We start from the raw sequence: 27,938 nt of genomic DNA, 5'->3' as shown, positions 1-27,938 counted from the left end.
CCTTTACCCAGGCACTAACTTCAGAAGAGTGTACTTCTTTAGTACTTGATTTTCTCCATGATTCCATTGTCTACCAGCCCTTGCCTTCATTTCCCTTCCTATCTAAACTTTTCCCCAGGGTGATTAATTTCAAATTCCTTACTCATGACTTCAGCTCTCCTCTGTCTTTCTAATATACCATTAAGGCACTTTTCAAATATAGATAAACAAAACTACTTATTCTACTTCTTTTAAGACACTGAAAATAAGGAAACATTTGAAAAATGATTGCTTTTCAAATTTACATTTATACCCATCTTTCTCAGAAAATATATTACTCTTCTTTTCCTTGACTTGTCCTCTTTCTCCTTTTCTTTCCCATACCCTCATTCTTCTTCTCCCAAATATTTTCTGCTTTCAGTAAAAAATCCTTCCTCGCCAGCTACAAGAGGAACAAGCCTTGCCCAGGTCACATCCTATGAGGTCTCAACTGTGAAACACAAAGAACTATAGTGAGAGGCAAGGGTTCACCAGGAATGGCAAGGCAGGGCTTAGGGGCCTGCTAAAGGAGCTGCAAACTATTCTGGGGGAAACCTAGCATGTTTAGTTACCATTGGGCAAAGAGATGTGGGTGGATAATATTCTACCAATTGAGAGGCAGTGTACCAGCATGGATTAACTCAGAGTAAGATTCTCTTGATTTAAATCAAGGATCTACCAGTTATTAGCCCTGCGACCCTGTAAAAATTACTTCAATCTAGGGCCTCAGTGTCCCCTATATGAAATGGGCTCATGTGACCTATTTCTCTGTTACTATGGAAAATTTATATGAAGATCCAAAATAAAATCCTGAATAATATAGTATAATGCCTCACATAATAAATACTCAATAAAAAATTAGTTGCTATTTTTAATTTTGCTATTATCATTATTTGGCTGATCTGGTGGAACCTCTATAATCAGATTCATGTGGTCAGAAGAAGGTAATTATGTCATCTGTATGTTTTCTTTTTGATTTGAAGCCAGAATTCAGTGAATTACAATCAGAATTGGAATGGAGAGGCTTGGTAACTCAAAGAATTACCACATAGCCCTAGAGATTATTGCTTAGTTTATTTGGACAGAACAAGTGGAAGTTATTGGAACTCCTCTGGCTGCTAATTTTTGTTTTTTAAAGAAGGGCTATAATATCTTGGAATGAATCTCTGTGTTTATTAAGGATGTGTTTGAGATCAGTGTGTTTTTGTTAAATTACACTTTTACAAGTTCAAAAGATGGATGAGTCATAGATAATGACTGTTAATTAATAAATAGTTACTTAATAATTCATAAATAATTAATCAATTATGGAAGGACTTTCTACTTTCATGGATAGCTCACTGTGTTCCAGGCTAGTACCCTTGTACAACTTATAACCTAAACTAGAATTAAAATATAACCATACAAATGAAAATATACTTACACATTATATTAAATGTACATAAAAGTTCAGGATTATGCAAAAAATAGAAAATGAGTAACAAGTGCTGTTTATTGGGGTGGAGAAGTCTAGAAAAGTGGCAGATTTGAGGTCATGAGTTCAGTTTTAGATATGTTAGAGATAAGATGTCTGTGGGACTTCCATCAGAGAGATGTTACCTTGAAATTTACAGGTATAGATCATGACCTGTGGCCTCCTTTATTTGTTCGTTTTTCTCAAAGAGAAGATTGATATATATCACAGTAACTACAGAGACAGTATTAATCTCATAAAAAGGATGTTTAAATATTGGTGAAACGGTTATTGGATGTATTTTAACTTGGGGCTAGAAATAGTGGAATATAAACAATACAGGGCCGTAACTCTGCTGTATGTGTTTCATGTTGGCAAAATGCACCACGAAGGGACTGTGTCTTCAAAGTTGTTTGGTTCTGCAGATCAACATAATGTGCTTGGCAAACAGAATGTATTTACTCTCTTTCAGGGAGAAAAGTACAAACATAAATACCAAAGGGTCTTTAACACTGCTTGATCACCACCCCTCTGCTATCCTACAAATAAAGTATTACCCCCAAGGTCATAGAATTCTCTCAGATAAATTACCCAGGTGTCTTGGTACAGGAGATCAACTTTCAAATGCTGGGGGACTAGCATGCTGTCCTGGGGAAGTCACAATAAGCACCGTTATCTGATTTAAGTGGCCTGAACTATGAATGGAGGCTGAACAGCAAAGAGCAAAACACGTTGACAGAAAAGGTAGAAATCAGAGTATTACCTGAATTTTCACCAATTTGGTGGGCAGCCAACTTCTAAAATAGTAGCTCTTTAGTAAGCAGGCTTTGTAATAGCACTTAGTAGGAAGCTTTAAAAAGTCATTTATTAATCTGAATTTCTATGAGGAAAAGCCCGGCTACACTTGTGGGCAAGGGCTCCCTAGACCATGAAAGATCTCAAAGGTAATTGCTCACACTTTCAGCTGTGATGAGGTGGTGAAAACTGACGTCAAACCTCAGCACTGGAGTTGGGAAAGATGTTTGACAGCACTGGAGTTCAGAGACTGATGTGTTTCTTCCACTGGCTACGGACATTAAAACGAAGCAAAAATCTTGAAAGTGAAATATTCTGAGAACAGAAGCATCCTTTTTCTTAAGCTTATTTTGACTTCTTGAGAAAGCAAAGGGGAAAAAAAGAAAGAAACTCAACCATGACTCTCTCTGCTAATCTTGAAGGCAACTATACTACTTTGGAGTATAATTTAATTTTAAACAAATTCATTTAATAACAAAAAAAGGAAATAAGAGAGAAAAGAGGAGAGAAAGAAGAAGGAAAGGAGGAAAGAAGAAAAGAAAGAAGGAAGGAAGAAAGACAGGGAAAAAGAAAAGTCTTAAGATAAAATCCTTAAACTATCAGGAGCTTTAAAGTATTTGGACCCAATCTGGTATGAATTTAGTAATCCCCACTTTCCCCTCTAACTATTGTTTATTCAACTTGATCAATCACAGTGAAAGGGAGCCAGATCCATTCACTTGTTAGACACACCTAATCTATTATTTGGTTTTTCCTTATGAATTTTAACCTGACTTCTAATAACTTTTACTCATTGGTCTTAGGTTTAACCTCTAGACTTACCAAGTGATGTCTACTTCCTTTTTCTCATGAAAGCCCTTCAGTATGTAAAGCCCAATATGCTCAGACACTCATAAAAGACCCTGATTCATGAGGATGCCCAGCCCAGCAGATTCATAGCAAGCAGAAGCAGACCATCCCTCAAAGGAAATACCACTCGGGGAGCAGGCTATGACATCATTCTGATTAGAGAAACTGTTGTAGCTGGACCCCCATGTTGTAGAGATTTGTTAAACATTGAACAGTGAGGCCCATCTCCACAGGGAAACTATAAAAAATAAAACAAAAAACAAAAAACAAACAAACAAACAAAAAAAGTGGGGCCAGCCATGCCCAAGGGATCCTGAGGCAGAAGCTTTCGAGCAGGAACAGACAAGACTGATGTCTCTGATGCATTTAGTAAGGCAGTTCTGATATTTGCAATTGGATTCAGTAACACTGGAATGATTTGATTCTACTGACGTTAAAGCAGAAAGTCTGTTCACAAAGGCATTGTTTTGTCCCAAGCTGGGAGGTGGGGAACTAAAGAATTCATCAAAGAAGAGAGAAGACGGTGAACACAGTGGAGCATCCAGTTTCGGGCAGACTAAAAGGAAGTTCCACTGTAGCTCATATCCAAGCCCTCAAGATGATAGATGAGCCCTGTGCAGGGACAGCAATCATGGGAATCTTAGTGAACTCAAAGCTCAATCACAGGAAGGAAACCAACGCTGAAGATGGCATGTTTCTTATAGAAAAAGTATCATTCCCCCCCCCCCCTTTAAAATTTCAATTACAGATGTTCTGCAGCTACAGTTGAAGTTGTGACACAGGAAACAGGACACTGAGAGCAAAGGTTTGAAATGTGGCAACTGATAGATTTAGAATAATTTCTTTGCTTCTATAATTAGAAAAATTATCCACTGGATAAAAGGGAGGGAACAAAGCACCTGAGAAATTAACCCTAGATAAAGAAAAAATCAAATACAATACAGCCAGTGTGGCTCAGTGGTTGAGCATCAACCCGTGCACTAAGAGGTCATTGGTTTAATTTCCGGCCAGGGCACATGTTCTGGTTGCAGGCTTGATCCCCAGTAGGAGTGTGCAGGAGGCAGCTATTGATGTTTCTCTCTCATGGATGGTTGTATCTCTCTATCCCTCTCTCTTCATCTCTCTCTAAAATCAATAAAAATCAAATACAACCAGGGAACCAGTCAAATGGGATTATGATTATATTAAGAGTAAGCTAATCTAGTGGGGGGAAAAGCCACCAAGTTGTAGGCCTCCTGACTATTAAGACAGATCCTGATGGACATGTCCATAGCCCTAGTCTTCTCCATAGTGAGAAAAATAGGTAGGAATTGCTTGGGTGCAAAATCAAATCTGAGATAGCCTCACTAATCATAGAAAAATTTAATGATGTTTTCTGTAGTTTCATGATTATAAATGAGATGTTACTAGAATCAGTGTAGAGAATTTTCCAAGTGGAGCCTAACAAGAAAAATATTCTTTGCATTCACAATATTAGTCTTGGAGAAAAAGGTGGTAGGTGGTTTTTATGATACTAAAGCAGGCAATATTATTCTTAGAAATTACATCTTTGGATTGGTTTCTCAGCTCACATTGAACTCTCTTAATGATCCATTTACTTTCTGAAATAAGCCCCTGATAAACCTTGTTTATATTTGTCCCTGAGTTAGAGCAATTATATTTTCCATAGAAATTGAGCAGAAAAAAATTCTGGTTCAGTCTGGGCTTGTGCTTTGAGTGGGGTGATATTAATTCAGGCATCTGCCATGTGGTCTGAGAAGCAGAGGGAGAAGTCTGCAACAGAAATGCAGAGACAGGCAAATATGAGATGCACAGAGTCCGTTCTAGTTTATGGTTCCAATTTTATTTTATAGTTCCAAATTTCTTCCAGACTGAGGGCCAACACATGCCTTCCAGTATTTTGCATGAGCTACCTCTATATTCTTTTAATAAACATGTCTCTTTTGCTATAACTAGTTTAGGTGTTGTTGTTATTGATAACTAGAGTTTTACATACTACAGAATAGAGCTGTGTTCCTGCTTTTGAGCAAGATATTCCACAGCCCTAACTTTAGATACAAAATCATGTTTTTACCAATGCTTCCTGCAGTCAATCTGAACAGCTTAGCATAACCCTGGGTAGGGCAAACCCTTCGGAGAAGACATCTGGCAAAATCAAGCATATTGACCCAATTCACTTTAGCAAATGCACTCACACATGAGACATTGATTATGTGTTTAGACACTGATTTGGGTCCTTGGGTTTCACTGGTGAACATGATGCAGTTCAAACTTACAAAGAGACTATAAAATCTATGGAGAAGACTAAAGAGGAAATTTCAGTGGAGTGTGGTGAATCCTAAAAGAGGAGTAAACCTGAATGATGTGAGAGCACAAAGAATGGACATCTATGCCAGACTTTAAAGATCCAGAAAAGACTTCCAAGGGAAATGAGGCATAAAACAATATCCAAAAGATAAATAGGAGTCAAGCTAGATTAGAGTCAGGGATTAAGGCAACAGTTTCTGAGGCCAAAAGTAAAGCATGTCACAAGGCTTACTTACAAGCAAGAGTTAGCATGAGTAATTTTTCACTATGGGTGCACCTAACATTCAGAATAGCAACTGGTGAGAAACAACGCTAAAAAGAACAAGGTCCAGATCCAATGTAAGGAGCATGGGTTCGATGCTAAAGGCAATGAAAAACCTCTGATGGATTTTAAGCAGAAGAATTACATAATCAAAAGGGTGTTTTTAAAAGAGAATGTTCTCCTCAATGGGTTGGAGGATGGTAAGCCTGCCTTTAGATAAACCTAGAGAAGGAAGCTGGTTCAGTAATCATGCCAAACAGGATGGTGCCCAGGCTTAGTAGCGTAAGCGTGGGGATTGAGAAAATGAAAAAACACGGTGAGCTAATGACTAAAGCATTCTGATGGGGAGATTGTACTAAAAATCTGAGATAAAGGGTCAGGTCACTTCTTACCATGATCCAAAATCCAAAGGCTTTGATGCCAAATAGAACCACATTTGAATATCATGAGTTGTTTTTATTCCAGAAGAAAATTTACCTCGTCTTGATAATTTTTATTATTATCTGACCCTCAAAGGGCTTCAAGACTGGATTGGAAACTTTACTTAACCACTTTACTGCTGCACAAGTTACAAAGCCTGAGGCTGGCCATAAAGATGTTAATTTAATGAATATTCATAATCAATAAATATTCATTAAACAACATTTCCGTTTCAGGCGTGCTGTCGCTCCTGGCAGGTCCCGCCTGCATGGCAGAGTGCACTTGTTAAATGAGTGTTGCTCATCGCAGAAACACCTTATGGGATTTCATGAAAGAAGCTGTATTCATCCACAATACATACAGATGTGTAGAGACAAGTTTGAATAAATTCTGTACAAAAGGAGAGAAAAAAAAGCTTTTCCTCTTTAGTACAATGCTTGTGTTTCACACGTCAAATGTGTAGACAAATATGTGAAAGTCTGGGGAAAACCAAGTAGACTTCAAAGGGTTTTATTTCTATCTTCATGTGCCAGGTAAACACAAACCCAGTGGTCCCTCACCAGCTCAATGGCGGCCTAAGAAAAGCCAGTTTTTAAATGCAAATGAAGAGTTGTGAGCATAATTGCTCAAAAAATATTTTTTACATTGAATGGTGGCTTTTGAAAAAGCCATTTCATGTTAGATGAAGTAGCTATGGTGCTATATACATTTCAACTGGAGTGTGTGTGTTCTATTGAGATAAATTATTTTTTCTAAAAAGTGGAAAGGACTGCTCACAAGTGTTTCTCATCAAGAACCCAGAGGGATTCTGTGTGACAACCCCCCCAAAGAAACTTCCCATGTTCTTACACACAGATAACAACATATAAAACCCACTGGATATAGACAGTAAACAGGTAAATATGACTACAAAATGTTATCTGCTTCAGAATTTCCTGTTTAATAATATTGTGTAAAAGAACTAAATATTCAACAGTTGTTTTTTTTTTTTTTTTTTCATTTTTAAGATGCTGTAAGGCCCTTGTTTTCCACTGATTCCATACTTACTTCAGGAAAACAGGCTGTCTGCTGTTTTCTAAAAGTATGAGGAGCTTCCATTTAGTATATAGTAGTATTATCCTTCTCTAAGATACCTCAGTTTCTTCCCTCATGCCTGGATAGCCCCTGGTCATCACCCTTATTGCTGGGCAGATAACAAAAACTAGAGTTGTTCGGCTGACATGCTACCAATTGAATAAAAAGAAAGTCCCTAACAAAGAGCATCTTTAGCAAAACTGGGCCTCAGACTCTTTGAAGGAGTGAGCCAAGAAGCTATGGAAGACTTGGAAACTTTATAGGACATTTAATGTTTTGTCTTGGTTGTTGCTATTGCTGGCATTGTTGATTTTCATTATTGTTTAGGTTCTTTCGTAGAACTCCCCGCTATGTGCTCTCAGCAACCTTATCCCAAGAAAAATGAGAGTTTGCCTGTAGAGGTAGGTTTCTCCAACTCTCACAATTTGACCTTTTATTTTTTTGTCTTCAGATCTTGAAACTTTAATTAATCTTACATATTTTAGATAAAGTACTAAGGTTCTTGATTCAATAAAGATGGTATTTACTGTCATGTGCCTGACAGTCTTTGAGTAGAAAATGTGAGAGGTGAGAGGTTGGTGGAAGGGCTCACTGCCTCAAGCATACAGATGGAATAAGAAGCCTCGGCTAGGGCACTTTCAAAGGAACAATGGTGTCCTTACATTTTTCTACCTTTGCTTTCTAAGGGAACCTTCTTTTAATAGTCCTTACATTATACTACTTTCTTTTTTAAAAGAATGATATAGAAACTACAGGACTCTCATAACCTAAGTAACTGCCTGTCAACTCCAGGTCACTAATTAGCCAAATTAAATTTTTCATGTACTTAACAATCACTAGTGTGCACTTGCTATACCTCCGAAGGAAGCTTTCATGGTCATCCTATTACCTAAGCAATTTTAATTGCATCTTGTGGCATACCATTAGTTTTATTAGTGAGTTTCTTAAGCTTGCTCATGAATAATAATTGTAAAATACAATAAATTTTTAATACAAATTATAAGAAAAAAAAGTGAACTCAAATACTTATCTTTGAGACTAATTTTAACCCAAGTTGAGCTTTGTCTATAATTTTATTTCCTCTTCAGCTGGAGAATATAAAGCTACAATGGAAACCGTTCACCTAAATTGGTTCCAGGTGACACTAAACAAAACTATTTTTAGGGACGTGTAGTAAATTGATTTGAAAACTATTGATTGTTAATATCGTTGTTTCTATGATGACTTTGTCTAATAACAAGGGTCCTTTTATCCCAGATCTTGATTATCTGTGTAACTTAGTAATAAACAGACTGTTTCTTGCTCTTAATTCAATGCAAGATAACTTTTTGAAGGGCATTTCAAGGAAAAACAAAAAGAGTTTAAAAATAAAGATATGAACCCAGCCAGTGTGACTCAGCAGTTTAGCATCCACCCAGGAAACAAGAGATCACCGATTTGAATCCCAGTCAGGGCATCTGCAAGGGTTGCAGGCTCGATCCCTAGTAGGGAGTGTGCAGGAGGCAGCCATTCTATGATGTTTCTCTGTCATTGATGTTTCTTCTATCTCTCTATCCATCTCCCTTCCTCTCTCTCTAAAAATCAATAAATACATATTTTTTTAAAAAATTAAGATATGTGTGCTGCGCCAACACGGCCAAGGGTGAACCTGAGAGGGGGGCAGTGAAGGATTGAGAAAAGACAGGCAAAAGAATGAAAGCTGAGGCTGGGTGGGGTGCTGCCCTCTCTGATGGAGAAAGACAGCACCATGGACTACAAGCTGTGTCTTTATTTTATAGCCAGATTCCAGGAGGCAAAGTAAGGGCGTGGTCAAGATGTTTACAACATTCTTGTGAGTTTCGATCCTACTTAATTATATGCACCTAAACTCTATCAAGCCCACATTATTCAGGCACCTGGGGGCACGTGTTTGGACCATAGGTTCAAGCTTACAACTACAGTTGTTGGCTATAATTGTGCTGGGAGGGCTCTGCCCTCCAAGCTGGGACTTGCATGTGGCCATGAGAGGACTGTGCCCTCTCATTAGTCCTAGGCTTGAACCTGTCCAAACACTGTAGCTGCTCTCCATAGATATGAATATCAGTCCTATCTTTCAGTAGAATTCTCTAATCACCAAAATTTTGCATTCAGTTTAACAAAGGGCATTGGTTGGGAATATCACATGAATATTGTCTTCTGGAGCAATGCAACAGGATAGTAAGAATGAAGGGATTGTGTTTTCATATTCAAATCCAGTGCTCCTAACTTCAAATGATACTTAATTTTAGATGGTAGTAGACAATTAAATATGATAATATTTTCATGGGGGTTGATGGTTTTTCAATTGATTAAACATACTAAGAAACTCTTTTGCAAATATACTTCCTAAACTCACCTAACTAAAACTTTCTCAAATAAGACACAAGTATCCTTACCATCTCAACTTTGCTCCAGATATGTCTGTCCTCACTGCTTGCTCTCCATTTCTCCAAGCTGGGAATTGCAGACCCAAGGCAATATGACAGCTGGTAAGCCACTAAGGTGTCAGTAAGCCTGGGGAAATAGAGTCAGATTTTTTGAACATTTGTGTTCACATCTCATTTTAAAAAAATCAATCAAAAGAATGACAGAAATTAATCTTCTTACCAATAATATGCCACTCAGCTTGTATTTTACTCATGAGGAACCAGGCAGTTATCCCTGGTCTAAATCCTACTGTTCAAATCTTGTTAATTATTTGATTTTAATATATATTTAATTTATTGGGGTGATATTGATTAATAAAATTTTATGGGTTTCAGGTGTACATTTCTATAATACATTATGATAAGTGAAATAAGCCAGTCAGAGAAAGACAAGAACCATATGATTTCACTTATATGTGGAATCTAATGAACACAATAAATGAAAAAAATAAAATAGATATCTTGTTAACTATTGAGATGCTGCAGTAGATGGAGCTCAAGTAAGGCTCATAAATTTAAACAAAAAATGTCTTCACTCTCTTGATTCTGATATATGTCGCTTGGAGAAGTATGGGCATGGGAAGGAGAGATGTCACAGCTTATATGCTGAGGGAAATTGTCTTATTCTCTCAACATCTTTCAACAGATCATATCCTATAGTCTCAGGATCTTTGCTAGGCTTGGTTGGAAACATCTCCTTTCAGAACCAAATAACTTTTAATTGTTATCATTACCAGGTTACTGATACAACATATGACAGCTGTCAGCCAATCATGTCTATCATATATTTAATGGGAAGGCTTATCGGCCACAGAGGACCTTTAATTAATTAGGTATTCTCCATTGTAAAGTAATACACAAACATGCAGTTCACACTTATATGAGATAAGCAGCATGAGTCATAGTACAATAATATGCTGGTTATGTGAATGGAGAAACTGAGACGAAGAAGTTAAAAATGATTCATTCAAGGACACAAAGATAATCAAGAATAGAACTCAGAATGAAGCTTAGATTTTCCTGCCACCTGTGCTGGTTCTCAGAAAACTCTTCCATTACCAAGAGGGGCAACAATAGCAACAAAAGGCCCTTTGGGAGAGTGTTTTGCATACAGATTTATAATTCACAGAAATGGAGTTTAGAAAGCAGCTGTAGGACAGAGCAGAGAAAGCTGACTCCGCTAATTGTAAACGAATCATCTAGTTGGTTTTCTATTCTCCACTCTCTATGCTACTGTAACTAAAGGAACGGTGGCATCGTAGCACCACCAAGCCTGGTAATTTGCTCTTTCACCCAGATATGTTTTGGAAAGATGAAGTGCGTACGTCAGTTTGCAAAACAGCATGACTCTCTTAGCCTTTGCTCTCTTTATCCTGAGCCAAAAAAATGTAGATCTGACAGCATCTGTTTCCACTACCCATGCTATTCCAATCATCAAAAAAGCATAAGGGTGGGGAAGGAAGTTCTGAAAGCTTTCATATGCCTGTTCCTTACCAGGAAAGCCACTTTCTTCCATGCATTCATTCTACTTCCCTTATACTTGTGTCTGACTCGTGTGTTCAACTGGGAGATAACTTAAGAGGAAGTCAAGGGGGAAAGATCAAGGGTAAAAAATGTATTAAGTTCCATAATTACAAAAAAAAAAGGTGATGTCAAATATTTTTAAATGGAAGCTAAGCATAATGGTCTTTAAATGAGAGCAAGAAAAAGAAAAACAATCACCCTCAGATCCTGAGAAAATTGTGCTGGAATATACTAGATCAAGCATAAGAAATTTAATTTTATTGAAAAATTTCAGGACACACATCAAAATGTCTTAAAACAGGGTAATAAAAAAGACGGGGGGGGGGGGGGAAACAGCCCATACATTTACTATATCAGTTTCCTTGCAAAAAACAGAGATGAAGAATTCAGATTTTCTAAAAGCAAGTGCATACAATGGCATTTCTTTACTTGCTGTTACTTTTTATTTTATTTTTCTTTAAGAAACTACAAGAATAATTCACCAATAAAAGCTGATAAAATGTGAATTAATTTAGAGAAAAGAATTGTATAATCCAATGTGCTCATCCTTCTACCTCAAATAACTCAATATATGTTATAGAGGATAGACAGAGGATCAAAGAAGGGCACTTAGAGGGGGGAAATGTATTTTATTGTTATTATTATTATTATTATTATTATTATTATTATTAGTTTGTACATAACGTGTTTAACCAATTAACAACATTAAAAGATATATGGAAATATTTTGAGCATTGGATTACTATTAAGAGTGTTTTTCCAAAGCTTGTAAACAGGAAAATAATCACAATAAGATAAAGATGTTTTTATAACATTTTATTTACATTTTGAAAGTGAACATACAGAAGTAACTACAAATTGATATAATTTCAATAATTGTTTATTATTTCATTGCAAACATTACTAAATTTCTATAAAATAAAGGCCATTTTAAAACTAAAAACTTGTTTATATCACTCTGATTATTTTCCTATAACAAGCTCAGAAAATATTTTTCATAATAACTCAATGCTCAGAATATTCTTGTACATCATTTAAAATGGGCAATAGGTTGGGTCGGTGGCTTTCTCAAGGCTACACATAACAAGCACTTGTATCTCACTCTCTTTATAACTGGGATTAAATTTATTCAGATCTGATTCCCCTATCCTTAGAAATCTTTCACTCAAAACTTTCAGTGCCATATTTTTAATATTGGAGAATAGTCTGATCTAATATACATGGTTTGCTTGATATTTATTATTCACAGCTCTTTCTCTTTCCATCTGAAACTTAGTAATAACAATCTAGTTATATGAGCCAATAACTTTGTGACAGTAAGCCATCTGTATAGCCTTTTATGTTTTGACTCAATAACAGGCAATCAACGACTTCCCAAAACAATTAACAGACGTTTTCACAAAGAATGAAAGGAAACTCTTGCTTAATTATAGTCTTTGGATAAGTTAACACATTAACCTCCTAAATGACACATAATCTTATTATTAAACTTTCACAAACTGTATATACATTTATCATTATACTCCATTTACACACATCTATCATCATCCCCTATTTATAAATCCTAGGTACTTACCCAAAAAGGGGAATGCAGTATCAAACTAAAGAGGAACTACAGAGAAAGGTTTTTAGGGTAAACTACCTAAAATATATATGCATGCATGGCATTGAGAACATTGCTTTGCAGTTTTTAGCATATTTGCTAAAATTTAATAAAATAAATGTTTCATAAATGTGCCAGTTTACCAAGTCACTATTTACTTCAATTGCTCACTCAGATAAAAATAAATTCAAGCATAGAGTAGCCCACACTTAAATGGAACATTGTATTTGGATGTATGTATCTGCATGTACCAGCCCTATAAGAAAGCCTTCCAAAGATAAACTAATGTAATTGGAATAATAAAGACTTCATTGCACTACCTTGTCCAGGTGTTCCAATAAATCAGACTGATTCTATGCATTTATACTTACATTACAAACACAGATCACTTAAAGCCATCTTAGTCTATACACAATAAACTATTCTTCATCCAGACGTTTCATGGCTAGTATTGAAAGTGAAATTTTGGTTGTCTATGTTTGAAAAGAAATGCATAAGCAATAATTAAATAATTCATACAAAAGAACATATTCAAAAGAACATATTCTTCAGGAAAAGGTGGCTACTAAAAAGTAAATTTATTTTATTTTTAACTTAAATTATTAGAATAATTATTTCAGTGGATTCTATAAGTATGGAAGGGATTTTAAAAATTCCTCCAGGATGTGATCAAAACAAAAATTCCTGAAGGATTAACATTTTGGAAAAAAATAGATTCAGTTATAATTATTTAATTGATTTGTATGAGTATTATATTTGGATTTTGGATATTGCTTAGACAGATACTTATAAAGTAAATTTTTTATTTATTTACTAGAGGCCCAGTGCACGAATTTCGTACACTGGAGGGTGGGGGTCCCTCAGCCCAGCCTGCCCCCTCTCACAGTCCAGAAGACTTCAAGGGATGTCCTATTGACGGCTTAGGCCCGAGCCCCCCTCAGGCGCCCCATTTGTGTGTGTGTGTGTGTGTGTGTGTGTGTGTGTGTGTGTCCACTGGGGGCCTGCCCCCAGCTGTGTCAGAGGCTCAGAGCAGGCACCCCTCTGTGTTGTTGTCTCAGGCTCAGAGCCACACCTGGCCCCTCCTCCTGAGCTGGTCATGACCGTTACGGAGTCCTGACCTCATTTGCATATTATTGTTTATTTTATATATATATATATATATATATATATATATATATATATATAGAGAGAGAGAGAGAGAGAGAGAGAGAGAGAGAGATACTATCTAATAAAGAGGTAATATGCAAATTGACCATCACTCCAACACACAACATGGCCGCCCCCATGTGGTCAAAGGTGGCCAACCCCATGTGGACACAAGATGGCTGGCAGGATAGGGCAATTGGGGGGGACCCAGGCCTTCAGAGGAGGGCATTTGGGGGGGACCCAGGCCTGCAGGGGAGGGCACTTGGGGGAGACCCAGGCCTGCAGGGGAGGGCAGTTGGAGGGGACCAGGCCTGCAAGGGAGGGCAGTTGGGGGGTCCCAGGCTTTCAGGGGAGGGCAGTTGGGGGCAATCAGGCTGTCAGGGGAGCAGTTAGGCATTGATCAGGCTGACAAGGGAGTGGTTAGGGGCAATCAGGCAGGCAGACAGGCGAGCAGTTGGAGCCAGCAGTCCTGTAATGTGAGAGGGCAGTTGGACATCTCTTGAGGGGTCCCAGATTGGAGAGGGTGCAGGCTGGGCTGAGGGAACACTCCCCTCTCCCCCCTCACAGTGCAAGAATTTCATGCACTGGGCCTCTAGTAGATATATAGATAGATATAGATTTTTTTTTCTGCAAAAAATCTCTGTTGTTTCCTTTTGGTCTAATGCATATGAGGGACTCCAGGGTGATCAAAAGGATGCCTAGTAGTTTCAGGGAGAGGCTCAAGCAAAAGCTAGATACAAGGGGGATAAAGTGGGGCCCCTCGAAGCTCTCTGGATTCCAAAGATTCCTAGTTGTGCTTGAGGGTGAGCCTTTTGAAGAGAATTTTCCCCCATCCCAGCTTGGGGGCTGGCCAGGCTTCAGAGGTTAGTCAGGTGGTCACCCATCTTCTTGAAGAGTTTCATCTCCTCATCCAGGAAGTCACAGGGTAAAGGTCTGTGTGAGAAGAACCAAGGGAATGCAGGTCCAAAAGGGCCTGGTTCAGGTTCTTCTCCAAAGTCATGGCATTTCTACGGTGTCCTGAGTTTTACCAAACTCATCATGGGAAAGCTTTAGAAGGCTAGGAAAGAGAATGTGGCCACTGTAGTGGTTTTGCATCTCCAAAAGACACTTGGCATCCTTGCAATTCTTCTCATCCAAATTGAGAAGATGTGCCCCATGCTCTCTGGAGCCACATGATCTAAATAGAAGCCCAGAGAGAGAGAGAGAGAGAGAAGAGGGGGGGCAGATGCAGGTGAATCAGGCAGTTGAAGGCAGCTTCCACCTTGGTGGAATAATTCTGACCAATTTGGGAGCTCATGGTTGTTCAGCAATAAGGTAAAAAAAATAATAGAGGCTGAGGATGGCTGAGGTGGTTCTGAAGATGGTGACTAAAAAAAAAATGGATGAACAAAAACAGATCTAGAGGCAGAGAAGCATTAATCAGACTGTCAAAGCTCAGAGGGAAGGCAGGGGAGGGTGGAGGTAAAGGGTAGAGATCAACCAAAGAACTTGTATACATGCATATCAGCATAACCAATGGACACAGACACCAGGGGGGTGAAGGCATGAGTGGGGGGGGAGGGGGACCAGAGGGGGTAAGGACACATATGTAATATCTTAATCAATAATGAAGAAAAGAAGTTGGAAGAATAGTTGAAGATGGAAGAAGAGGTTCCCCAGTGTTCTGTCCAAACACTGTTGAAGCCAGAGATAAACCCAGGGGACCACTGAGGGCACTACCCATAAAATTTAAAAAGAAGTAAACAAACTTAGGCCAGAATGTATCCTTTAAGAAATGATAAACTTTCTATCAAATAAAAGAGAAACATGCAAATTGACCATACTCCTGAACACTTCCCATTGGCTAATCAGCAGGATATGCAAATTAACCACCAGCAGCCAGGCAGCTGAAGTGAACAGGAGGCTTGCTTGCTCCAGTGATGGAGGAAGCCAAAGTTCTCGGCCTGCAGCAGCCCAGCTCTGAGCTCCGGATGCAACAATGTTGCAATTATAGAAGCTAAACAAGCTCCAGATAGCTGCTTTCAGCTGGCAGTGGCTCAGAGCTTAGAGCGGCAGTGATGGCAACAGAGTTTCAATTATAGAAGCTAAACAAAGCCCAGATATCTGCTTTCAGCAGCCGAGGCCTCAAGCTGGGGCCAGCCTCAGAGCTAAAGCTGGCTCTCAGTTCCAGTGACAGCCATAGAAAGTAAATAAATCCTAGAATAAAAAAAAGAAAAAAGAAAAAAAGGAGATGCTGGGAGCTTCAGTCACCTGCCAACCTGAAAATGGCCCTCAGGCTCTCATCCAGACTGGCCAGGCACCCCAGTGGGGACCTCCACCCTAAAGGGGGTGCGGGCAGCCTAAAAACAGCCATCATCCAGGCTGGCCAGGCACCCAAGCAGGACCCCCACCCACCCTGATCCGGGACACCCTTCAGGGCAAACCAGCCGGCCCCCACCCGTGCACCAGGCCTCTATCCTATACTAAAGGCAGGGCGGGACAGCACAAGCTGCCATCCGGGCTCCATGTGCATCCCTGGGCAGCGGGGCATAAGCCCCGCCCCCAGCCGGGACCCCTATGTGCCACCTGAGCCCCCAGTCAGGACCCCTGTGCCGCCTAAGCCCTGCACTGCTAAGCCCCGCCCCCAGCCGGGACCTTATGACTATTGGAGAGCAGGAAAGTGCCGCTGGGCCCTGGGTCACTGTGGTGATCTGGCCATCGGTAAGTAGAAAAGTGCGGCCTGTAGGCAACCCCCAGCTGTACCTGATCAGGGAGCAGGAAAGCCCGGCCTACGGGCAGCCCCAGGCTGGGCCTGCTCCTCGGTCGCCATGGGGATCCAGGAGCAGGAGAACAAGCCCAGCCTACGGGCAGCCCCAAGCTGGGCCTGATCCAGGAGCAGGAGAACAAGCCTGGCCTGTGGGCAGCTCCAAGCTGGGCCTGCTCCCCGGTTGCCATGGAGACCTGGAAGCGGGAAAGCCCAGCCTGTGGGTAGCCCCCAGCTAGGACTGCTCCCCCATCACCATGGCAATCCTGGAGCAGGAAAGCCAAGCTTGCAAGCAGCACCCCCATCCTGGCCATAGCTCAAGGGAGAGTACAACATGCAGTGGAGGCCAGGAGCCTGTGAGATCAACACAGAGGGGCTCCTGCTCTAAGCCTCTATGGTGTGTCTGGGGGCAGGCCCCCAGCAGACACACACACACACACACACATGCACACACACACACACACACGAAACGCCTGCTCTGAGCCTCTGCTGCCAGACTGTGGCCATCAGTAGGACATCCACTGAGGGCTCCCGGACTGTGAGAGGGGCAGGCTGGGCTGAGGGAACCCCCAGCCCCCAGTGCACGAATTTCATACACCGGGCCTCTAGTATATAGTAAAGAGGTAATATGCAAATTGACCATCACTCCAACACACATGGGCTGCCCCCATGTGGTCAAAGATGGCCAACCCCATGTGGCCACAAGATGGCCACCACAAGATGGCCAGCATGGGAGGGCAGTTGAGGGGGACCCAGACCTGCAGGGGAGGGCCTAAACGGGCAGTCAGACATCCCTTGAGGGGTCCCAGATTGGAGAGAGTGAAGGCTGGGCTGAGGGACACCCCCATCCATGCATGAATTTCATGCACCAGGCCTCTGGTTTATTATAAAAAGGGAAGGTACATTGAAATTTCTAGTACTTGATTCTGATTCAAACTAGATATCTTACTTTTCTGTGTGAGTTTCAGCAAATCTACCAACCTCTCTGTGCCTGTTTTAATTAGCAGCTTACTATGAAAAGTAGGAATAATTTATGTTACAGGCACAGTACAGTATCTCATACCAAGTAGGAAGTCAAACATGGTAATTGTTTTTAAAATATTTGTTTTATTATTAGGTAACTTATATAAATTTTAACTTAGGCTGGACCACCACTTGGGTTGTCAACTAAGGCTTTGAATATGAAGTCAAAATAATTTAATCAGTAGATTGTTAGGGTCATACATGTACAGAAACAAAAAGGAAGTTGAAATACATGAAGTGCCATCTTTGTGCTTCACATCATTTTCTGCTCGAAAGTTTTATTTGTTTACTTGTAGTCACAGGGTGCTGTGGATATGACCTAGTGAATCTCAACTGTCTCATGTCCTAATTTTCCTATATCTGCATTTGTAATCGTGACATTAATAGAATTTATAATTACAATTTATAGAAGATAGTATATGCAAAGTACCCCTGTTAGAGATTATGAGTTCATTCTATAGTCTGCTACAAACCAAAATGTCATCCCAGAGTTGGTGTCCCTTGACCTCTGGTAAGGTAATAAAGGGGATCCTTGGGTCCTATTATGTTGGCTAAACTCATTTCTGCCTCATGTCAGAAATTTTATTGATAGTAGCAAATATTTTTGAAAAAATTCAAAACCACCTAACAATTGAACTAGGCAACATGAACCTATTATTGTGATAATCATAGCTTTTTAATTAATTTAAAATTACGGAAAATAATCTTATAATAAAAAGGGAGTATGTGGAATAAAAGAAGTTTTATCTTTTTTGACTATAGTTTATAAGTACTTAATTTTGGCATTTCATTGTGATTTCTCAGGATTTTTCTTCTAAAAACATCAGAACTTCTCAAACAAATTAATAAATTATTATTAAAATGTAAGATAAATAAAAAGTTTCTGTTTTTCTTTTTAAAAAAGTTTTTTATCAGCCTATCTAGCTAGAACTTAATATATCACAGAAGTAAAGAGTTTGTGCTTTGGGGCAAGAATGATATAAATAGGAGACCTACATTTGCCACTTGCCAGGTATCAGAACTTGAGGAAACTATTTAACCTTGTAAACGTCAGTTTCACCAAGTATAACATAGCATAATAATACTGTCAACTTTATTAAATCAATTGACTATTAAAATAGATAATGAATAAAGTATTAGCAAAGAGCTTGGCATATTGGAAACAATTAATAGTAGTTAATTTTAATAATTGAAGTTTTCACTACTAGCTAAAGATATGGTTCATTTGACCAAAATAGAATTTTATAAGCAATACATTTCTACTATATTTTTTCAGGTCAAGACATGTCTTATCAGTGGGACTTGATGACAATTGTTGCAAAATGAGGATTAAGCAGAAAATACGACTCACATGTCTAAATTCTGTATTAAAGAATGAGAACACATATGTTTAACAGTACATTATGGCTCAGTGAGATGTCACTGCTGTGACAGGATATGAACTTCTCAATGTAAAATCAAATAGATGTGATACTGCCATAATTGCCAGGTCATAATTCTTTTTCTATTAAACTGCTTAGTTGTCTGCTTCTCCCTCTAACACAGTGAAATATAAATGCCAATATCCCCTTCATCAGTTAAAAATTAATATTAATAAAAAAGTAGGGTCATACAAAAATCAAGTGGTTGTAAAGTAAAAAAGAAAAAAGGGCTAAATAACACATATTCATTATTTTTCTTTAAACTTTACTGAAATGACAGACTTGGAAATGACTTAGGATATGAGTGACTCTCTGTGAGTCTAGTGGAGTGATGTAGTAGTCTCAAAGATAGCATGCAATATGGCAGTTGCTATGGTAACAAGATGTTTTTCATAGAAGAGCAGTAGAAAAAAATGGTGGCATATAAATAACACATGTACAGTATATTGTCTTTGAGTGAGTGACCTTTGCTCTCAGACCATAAGGACATGTTATGTTTTTTTTCTGAAATTCATGTCTATTTTTGATGTGCATATGTATCTAATAGACTGGTGATCAAACTGCCCTCTTTGAAGCTACACAGAGTACAAGGAAATGAAAGATGGCTCGATATTGTATATGGGGTTAAAAGAAGTTGATGAGTTGGAAATTGAACCATTTGAATTAGGCGCTGTACTAAAAACATTTCACACTTTACAAGCTCACTTTACAATTAGAACTTGTAGTAGAGTTATACTATAATTTGATAGGAGGACTATTATATCTAGCAATTAATTGTTCATACAAAAAATGATTTTGTAGACAGAGAAGTTAGAAATCTCTTATGTACAGAAAGCAAGCACTGCTGAACACCTGCTCTTAAAGTACCAGGAAGCCTGGCTGAGATTTATCCTCTCCTGCTGTCAGGCCTTGGCTGAGTCAGTTAGTAACTTTGCCTTATCTGTAAAATGAAGATCTGATTAACCTATTGTTACAGAGAATAGGCAAGGGTATCAAAGTAGTAAATGCAAATAAGACTTCCATGCAAATTCAAATCATTGTTCTTATCAAGTATAATGAAAGTAAATATTTGATAAGGTCAAACTTTGGAAATAGTTTGTCTTGCCTGGCTTTAAAATTATATACAAGTGCTAATGGCAACTTAACAATTTTCTTATTTTATAGTCAACTAGTCTATGCTTCTCAGCTAGTAACTTTTGACCTTTTAGATTCTGACATGAATGTGCTATTTTATCAATGTGATCTGACTTATGTATTCAACAGCATGGCAGAAATTCTAAATGCTTCTGACTGAAATAATCATAACTGGAAATTGAAATGATATAGTTTATGTAAGTATATATTTATATACAGGGTGGGGCAAAAGTAGGTTTACAGTTGTGAGTATATGAAACAGAATTTATTCTTGTATTATTATTTATTTATTTATTTATTTATTTATTTTTAATATATTTTTTTATTGATTTTTTACAGAGAGGAAGGGAGAGAGATAGAGAGTTAGAAACATCGATGAGAGAGAAACATGGATTAGCTGCCTCCTGCACACCTCCTACTGGGGATGTGCCCGCAACCCTGGTACATGCCCTTGACCGGAATCGAACCTGGGACCTTTCAGTCCGCAGGCCGACGCTCTATCCACTGAGCCAAACCGGTTTTGGCAATTCTTGTATTATTATTATTTATTAACTAGAGTCCCTGTGCACAGATTTGTGCACCAGTGGGGTCCCTCGGCATAGCCTGCAGGGATTGGGCAGAAACCAGCAGTCCAATGCTGCCTCTCCTCCTCATCCCGGCCCCGCTGCACCTGCTGCCACCTCAGCTCGGTAGGCTCACTCCTGCGGCTAGCTGTGAACCCTGCGTCTGGCGCCTGTTGGTCAGCTGAGCGGCACTCCCGCTGTGGGAGTACACTGACCACCAGGGGGAAGCTCCTGCATTGAGCATCTTTTCCCTGGTGGTCAGTGAGCATCATAGTGACCGGTCAACCAGTCGTTCAGTCATTTGGTAGTTCGGTCGCTTAGGCTTTTATATAGAGAGAGATTATTGAATTATTTTTCATATGATCAACTGTGAACCTACTTTTGCTCCACCCTGTATGTGTATGTACAAAATATCTTTTCCTAGCCCTGGCCTGATAGCTCAGTTGATTAGAGCTTTGTCTCCATAGGCTAAGGTGTGGGTTCCATCACCATCAGGGCTCATACAAGAATCAATGAATGCATAAAGAAGTGCAACAACAAATCAATGTTCCTCTCTCTCCCTCTCTCTCTCTCTTCCTCCCCCTTCCTCTCTATCTCTAAAATTAATAAATAATTTTTTAAAATTCTCTTTATGTATAGGTATAATCTACACTAATAAAAGAGAAAAATGGTAATTGGCGTACGGCGCTACCCTTTTCATTGGCTAATCAGGGCTATATGCAAATTAACTGCCAACTAAGATGGCAGTTAACTGCCAACAAAGATGGCGGCTAATTTGCATATGTAGGCACAATGCAGGGAGGCGAAAGGGAAAGCAGGGAGAAGCCCCCTGCCACTGACAGTGATCGGAAACCCAGGGGGGAGCTAAGAGCTGGGGGGCAGGGCAAAGGCGGCCCTGGGGCTGCCTTTGCCCTGCCCCCCAGCCATGATCAGAGAATCAGGCGCCTTTGCCGCCCTGGCCAGTGATAGCAGGAAGTAGGAGTGGAGCCAGCGATGGGAGCTGGGCACGGTCGAAGCTGGCAGTCCCGGGAGCTAGGGGTCCCTTGCCTGGGCCTAAAGCAGAGCCCACGATCGCGGGGCCGCTGCAGCTGCGGGTCCCCGCTGCCCGGGCCGGACGCCTAGGCCAGAGGCGTAAGGCCTGGGCAGGGGCGGAGCCTGCAACCGCGGGGAGCTGGGGGTCCCCTGCCTAGGCCTGACACCTCTGCCGGAGGCCTCAGGCCTGGTCAAGGGGCCGACCCGGTGATTGGTGATCGGAGGGTGATGAGGGTCAACTTCTTTGGCCGAGGCATCAGGCCTGGGTGGGGGGCGGAGCCGGGGATTGGGGGGATATGATGGTCCCCTTGCCCAGGCCTGAAGCCTGGGTCAGAGGCATCAGGCTTGGGCGGGGGGTGGAGCAAGCGATCAGAGGGAGATGGGGGTCCCCTGCCCAGGCATGATTCCTGGGCCAGAGGCCTCAGGCCTGGGCGGAGGTCAGAGCCAGTGATCGGGGGGAGATGGGAGTCCCCTGTCCAAGCCTGACACCTCTGGCGGAGGCGTCAGGCCTGGGCAAGGGGCTGATCAGGCGATCGAAGGGTGATGGGGGTCTACGCCTCTGACCGAGGCATCAGGGCTGGGAAAGGGGCAGAGCCAGCAATAGGAGGGGTCTGGGGGTCCCCTGCCCAGGCCTGATGCCTGGGCCAGAGGCATCAGGCCTGGGCTCGGGGCAGAACCAGTGATGGGGGGAAATGAGGGTCCCCTGCCCAGGCCTGACGCCTCTGTTAGAGGCGTCAGGCCTGGGCAAGGGGCCGATCCTGCGATTGGAGGGTGATGGGGGTCAACGCCTGAGGGCTCCCAGTATGTGAGAGGGGGCAGGCTGGGCTGAGGGACACTCCCCCCCCCCCCCGACACACACACCCAGTGTACGAATTTCGTGCACTGGGCCCCTAGTAGAGCATATTTATGAATTATATTCATAATATATATATATATATATATATATATATATATATATATATATATATATATATGTATATATATATATACATATATATATATTTATAAAGATGGTACATAAATTATATATGTAGCTCATTTCTCAATTGGAAGTCCTAGAAAGCACAATACAATATTAAGAAAAAATAAAATATGTACATTTTATAAAGGAAGACACATTCATAGATAATATGACAATCAACATAGAAATGTCATAAGAATTTATATATTAATTATTAGAATTAATAAGAGAGTTTGGCAAGGTTGCTTAATCCAAAATTAATATTTACATATATTTAATTATATTCAATAGGAATGATATATTAGGCAACATAGTTTAAATATAAAACCTTTTTTTTAAATAACATCCAACTGTTAAAGTACCTAGCAATAAATCTAACTAAAGAGTGCAAACTTTTAGTGTAAGTATAAGATCTTACTGAAATTCATTTTAAAATCAAATTAAATTGAAATATATTCAATGTTTATGATTGGAAAACTCAATGCCATAAAAGTATTAGCTCTCCCCAAGTTCAATGCAATTCCAAACAAACTCCAACATAAATTTGTACAAAATATAACAAGCTGAGTCTAAAATTTTCATGGAAGACTGAGACATGATAAAAACAATATTTTAGATAATTCTGAAAAAGAAGAGCAAAGAAGATAGAATGGAGATATAAAGAAGAAATACAGGTATTAAGATTTATTATAAAACTAAGATAGTAAGAAAATGTAGTGACAAATTGCTAAACAAATGTTCAAATGGAACAGGAGAAAGAGCTCAAAACAGAACTGTGCATACATGGAAACTTGATTTATGACTGTGTAGACCTTATACATTACATTGGAAGGAATATATTTTTTAATTTATTTTTAATAATTTATCTTAAAATAATTGGTTGCACATCAAAAAACGAAATTGGATCATAACTCATATATGCACAAAAATCAATTTCAGGTAGATTAAAGAATTAAATGTGAATAGCAAACTATAAAAATATTAAAAGACAAGTTGAGGAAACATTTATTATATATATAGTGTACAGAGGATTCATATCTACAAGAAAAAGACAATTAACCCAGTAGAAAATAGGCATTTCACAGAAGGGTAAACACAACATATTTTTAAGCATATAAAAATATGTTCCACCTGTTTAGTAATCAAGGAAATTCAAATTAAAATCATCCTGATATCTTTTTACATCTATGAGACTTGAGGGAAAAATTGAAAGTTGAACAATCCTGATATGAGCTAGAATGTGGGTTATCAGGAATTCTCACCTACCAGGGGGTGTGTATAATTGTACAACCATTTGGAAACAGATTGGCATTGCCTACTAAAGTTGGATGTTTGTAAATATATACTTTGTTATGTGCCATAGAGAAATTCTTGTATGAATTCATGGCAATTTTTTTCGACATTATTAGCAACATTGTTTAATATAATCAAAATCTTAGAAATAGTCAATGTTTCCAGCAGGAGTAAAATAGATATATAAACTTTTAGGTCATAAAATGGAATATTACATACTGGTACAAAATTAAATATTGGCTACAAGTATCAATGTAGATTTTTTAAAAAAAATATGAACCAAATAAGTCATGAAAGAGTACACATAATATTGTTCCATATATGTACACTTCAACCCAGACAAAAATAAACCTTATTTAATGTTTAAATCATATGCAATAAAAATAAAAGAAAAAACAAGAGAATGATTAAAATAATATTCAGAAAAGAGAATATATTTGCTGAGGAAAGAGGAATTAATTGAGAAATTCAAAATGACTATACTACTTCTTTAGCTATGTGGTGGCTAAATGGAAATTTATTTATTATTCTTTTAACTGTAATATATATGTTTTATATACTGTCATATGTATGATACATTTCTTTAAAAATAATAAGATGTCACTCATTCATTAGTTTGCTCCTATATTAACATATAGTTATCAAATGCCTTTAATCTATAATTGAATGGATTTTAAATTCATTTAACAAATGAATTCTATCTTTTCAAAGAGGTAAATATATAGTATCAGTTGCAGACAAGCATACCAGAAATAACTATACAATAGTATCACATGTTCCACAATAGATTGGTGCTCAGAAGACAGTTAAACTCGTCTGGGGTTTGATGATTGGTGAGTTCTAAGAAGACTTCTTACCAATGTTAACAGCTGAGTTGAGCATTGAAACATGCATGAGAAGGTGTTAGCCAAGTGGACAGTTCCAAGAAATGCCTTCCAGGAACAAACAAATGTATATGTGGAGGCAGACATTATTAGTGCCAGGAAGTGCAATCGCGTTCCTCCTGTCTTTCGCCAAAAGTGCCGGGAACGCTTTGCGTCCAGTTCTAAGTCTGCTTTTATTAGTGATGATGATATTGCTAAATATGTCAAAGATGAAAACAAATGTAGTAAAGGTTTCCTTAAGTTTTTGAATATGCAACTTCATTTACTTGTGATTCATAATTTTTTTCCTAAACTGCTATAAAATCAGCAAAAATGCCTTGTCAATTTTAGCATAGTTCCTAGGATATTGGTTGTCACTCAAAGGGTTAAGTAAGCTTTTTAAGGGACTGGATGAAGCTGGTAATTTTCTGAAAATTGCCAACGGATTACCTAAGTTCTTTGGAAGAAAAAACAAACAAAAGACCTAGTAGATTTCTGGAGAGCTGAGAGAGATATAGACTGACGTAGAGAATGAAGCCCTCTTCAGGCATGGTATATTCCAGTTGGCCCAACACTTAATCAGGAAGCTACCAAAAGGAAACAAATTACTATGATTCATTTTTTTTAGCTTGATGTTATACCAAGGAAGTGATTCTGTTAACCATAAAGTAGTTGATTAGTCAGGAAACATGTTTTAAATTAAAACTGCTTAAATGCCTTGAAAAATAAAATAATTTTTAAAATTCTACTACTATCTTATCAGAGAAGTTACTCAATAAAATACAGAAAAAATATATAAAAGGGAAACATGAGTTGGAAGGTTCAGAGAAGTCCAGTATAAATCAGAAGCAAGTTCATGAGGAAGGCAAGAAGTAAATTAAGAAATGGACTAGTCTTTTAGGCATCACATTTTAAGAGAAATCCATAAACACTAACACATCTACTTCATAGTACAGTGATTAAGATACTGAGCAACCTAAAATGAGAGGGGGTAGCTTATAAAACATAAAGTAAAAAGACCTGGGAAATGTTTAGCCTAAACAAGAAGAGGCTCGAGGGAGAAGAAAATTGGTCTTCAATCTGTCAGTCTTGGATAGTTACAATGAGGTAAATTTTGGAGTAATAGAAGGAGGAATTTTCTTACCATCAGAATAACCTAAATATCAAATGAATTTTCTTGGTGGTGGTGAGATCTCTATCATCAGGACTATCTGAGTAGGAACTGTACAGCTAATAGGCAGAGGTTATATAGAGGTAGTATCAAATCCAATGAATATATACAATCTCTTCCACACTAAAGATATATTTTGAGTAATGTGTTTAGGGGTTTTCTTTCCACATTTTATGGTATCCATTTGTAATGGAGTATTGCCTAATACAGAAGTTTAAATCATGCAATTACTGCAATGAATACATTGTTATTTATAGAATTTGATAGATATGGAAATTAAACAAGTGAATACAGGTTATTTTCTTAACTCAGGTAAAGTTTATATTTTGAATAGTAAAATGTAATAAGACATAAAAGAATTTCTGAGATACTCTTAACAAGTTGTTTTAGAACAAAATTTCTATAAAGGCCTGGGGCAGTTTTAGTCCTTGCTATGAGAACTGGGAAGATGATCAAGGTCATTGCTGCCCTTTTCCCCCAGACCTAGCAGTAACTGTGCCACGTTGTGAGAATGTGATAGAGGGACATGCAGACCCATTGATGCTTAGGATTCTAGGAAATTACAGGAAAAATACTACAAAAATATAAATTCTGCATGCACTTTATATGAGATTATTACAAGAAACACCAATTGACATGACCCTACATATAATATTTATTCTGTCAAAAACTTAATAATAAATGCATTATTTCTTAAATTGATTTTAGAGAGAGGAAGGAAGGGAGAGAGAGAGAGAGAGAAACACTGATTTGAGAGAAACATCATCGGTTGCTTCCCGCATTGGGGATCAAACCCACAACCTGGGTATGTGTCCTGCCAGGGAATCAAACATGCCACCATTTTGTGTATGGGACGACGCTCCAACTAACTGAAACACAACAACCAGGGCAACAAATTGCATTAAAAAAAGAAAGAAAACACCAAAACATAGTTCCTCTGAGTCTCTAGATGACTTTAAAAAGTTCAAGACGTCAGTGCCTGAAAGAGTGTGCAAATTTAGCACATTAGAGGAAAAAAGATCATGACCTTAAAACCCAGCTTCCTTAAAGGCAAATATGAGTTTACTTTCCTTTACAAGAACCAAGAATCATTCAACTCATTTATGCCCTGCATGAATTCAAGCTTTAAAATGAAAAAATTTATTAATAATTTTCAAGCCAAGTGGTGTGTTCCCTATTTCCTTCTTTGTCTTTAATTTAGGTGGTGTTGATTGATGTGTTATCTATAATTTTATAAAAATTTGTTTGATTAAGGAGTCTTCTAAATTTAACTATAATAAACCATTGGACAAGATGATCTTTATAATCCTATATAGCTCTAAATTATGTGAGAACATAAACTATACCTCTCTTTCTCCCTTCTATTCCCAATTCTCAGCAGTGCCTACAGTGTTTAAGAAATATTTCTGTATAGGTGATATATGAATGAATAAATAAAAGGTGAATAAATATAATTCATGGTGCTATAGTTAAGTGCCATACAGGCTATAAGAAGTATTACCAAGAAATACGTATATTTTAAATGTTTCTTTGTAAACATTTGTTTATTCATTGCCCAAAAGTTTATTGAGCATTTATTGTATGCAGGTACTACTCTACATAGTTCAAATACATCAGAGAACAAGACAGAAAAGGACAGACAATAAGTAATAGACATAAATAAATGGTTGGTAGAAGGTGATGACTGCTGCAGAAATTAAGAGATAAACCAAAGAGCCCTGACTGGTTTGTCTCAGTGGATAGAGTGTCAGTCTGTGGACTGAGGGGTCCTGGGTTCGATTCCGGTCAAGGGCATGTACCTTGGTTTAGGGCACATCCCCAGTAGGGAAGCGGCTGATT

Source organism: Myotis myotis, unplaced genomic scaffold (genome assembly GCF_014108235.1).
Source record: "Myotis myotis isolate mMyoMyo1 unplaced genomic scaffold, mMyoMyo1.p scaffold_m19_p_2, whole genome shotgun sequence".
NCBI classification, from domain to species: domain Eukaryota; kingdom Metazoa; phylum Chordata; class Mammalia; order Chiroptera; family Vespertilionidae; genus Myotis; species Myotis myotis.
This window is presented reverse-complemented; position numbering follows the sequence as displayed.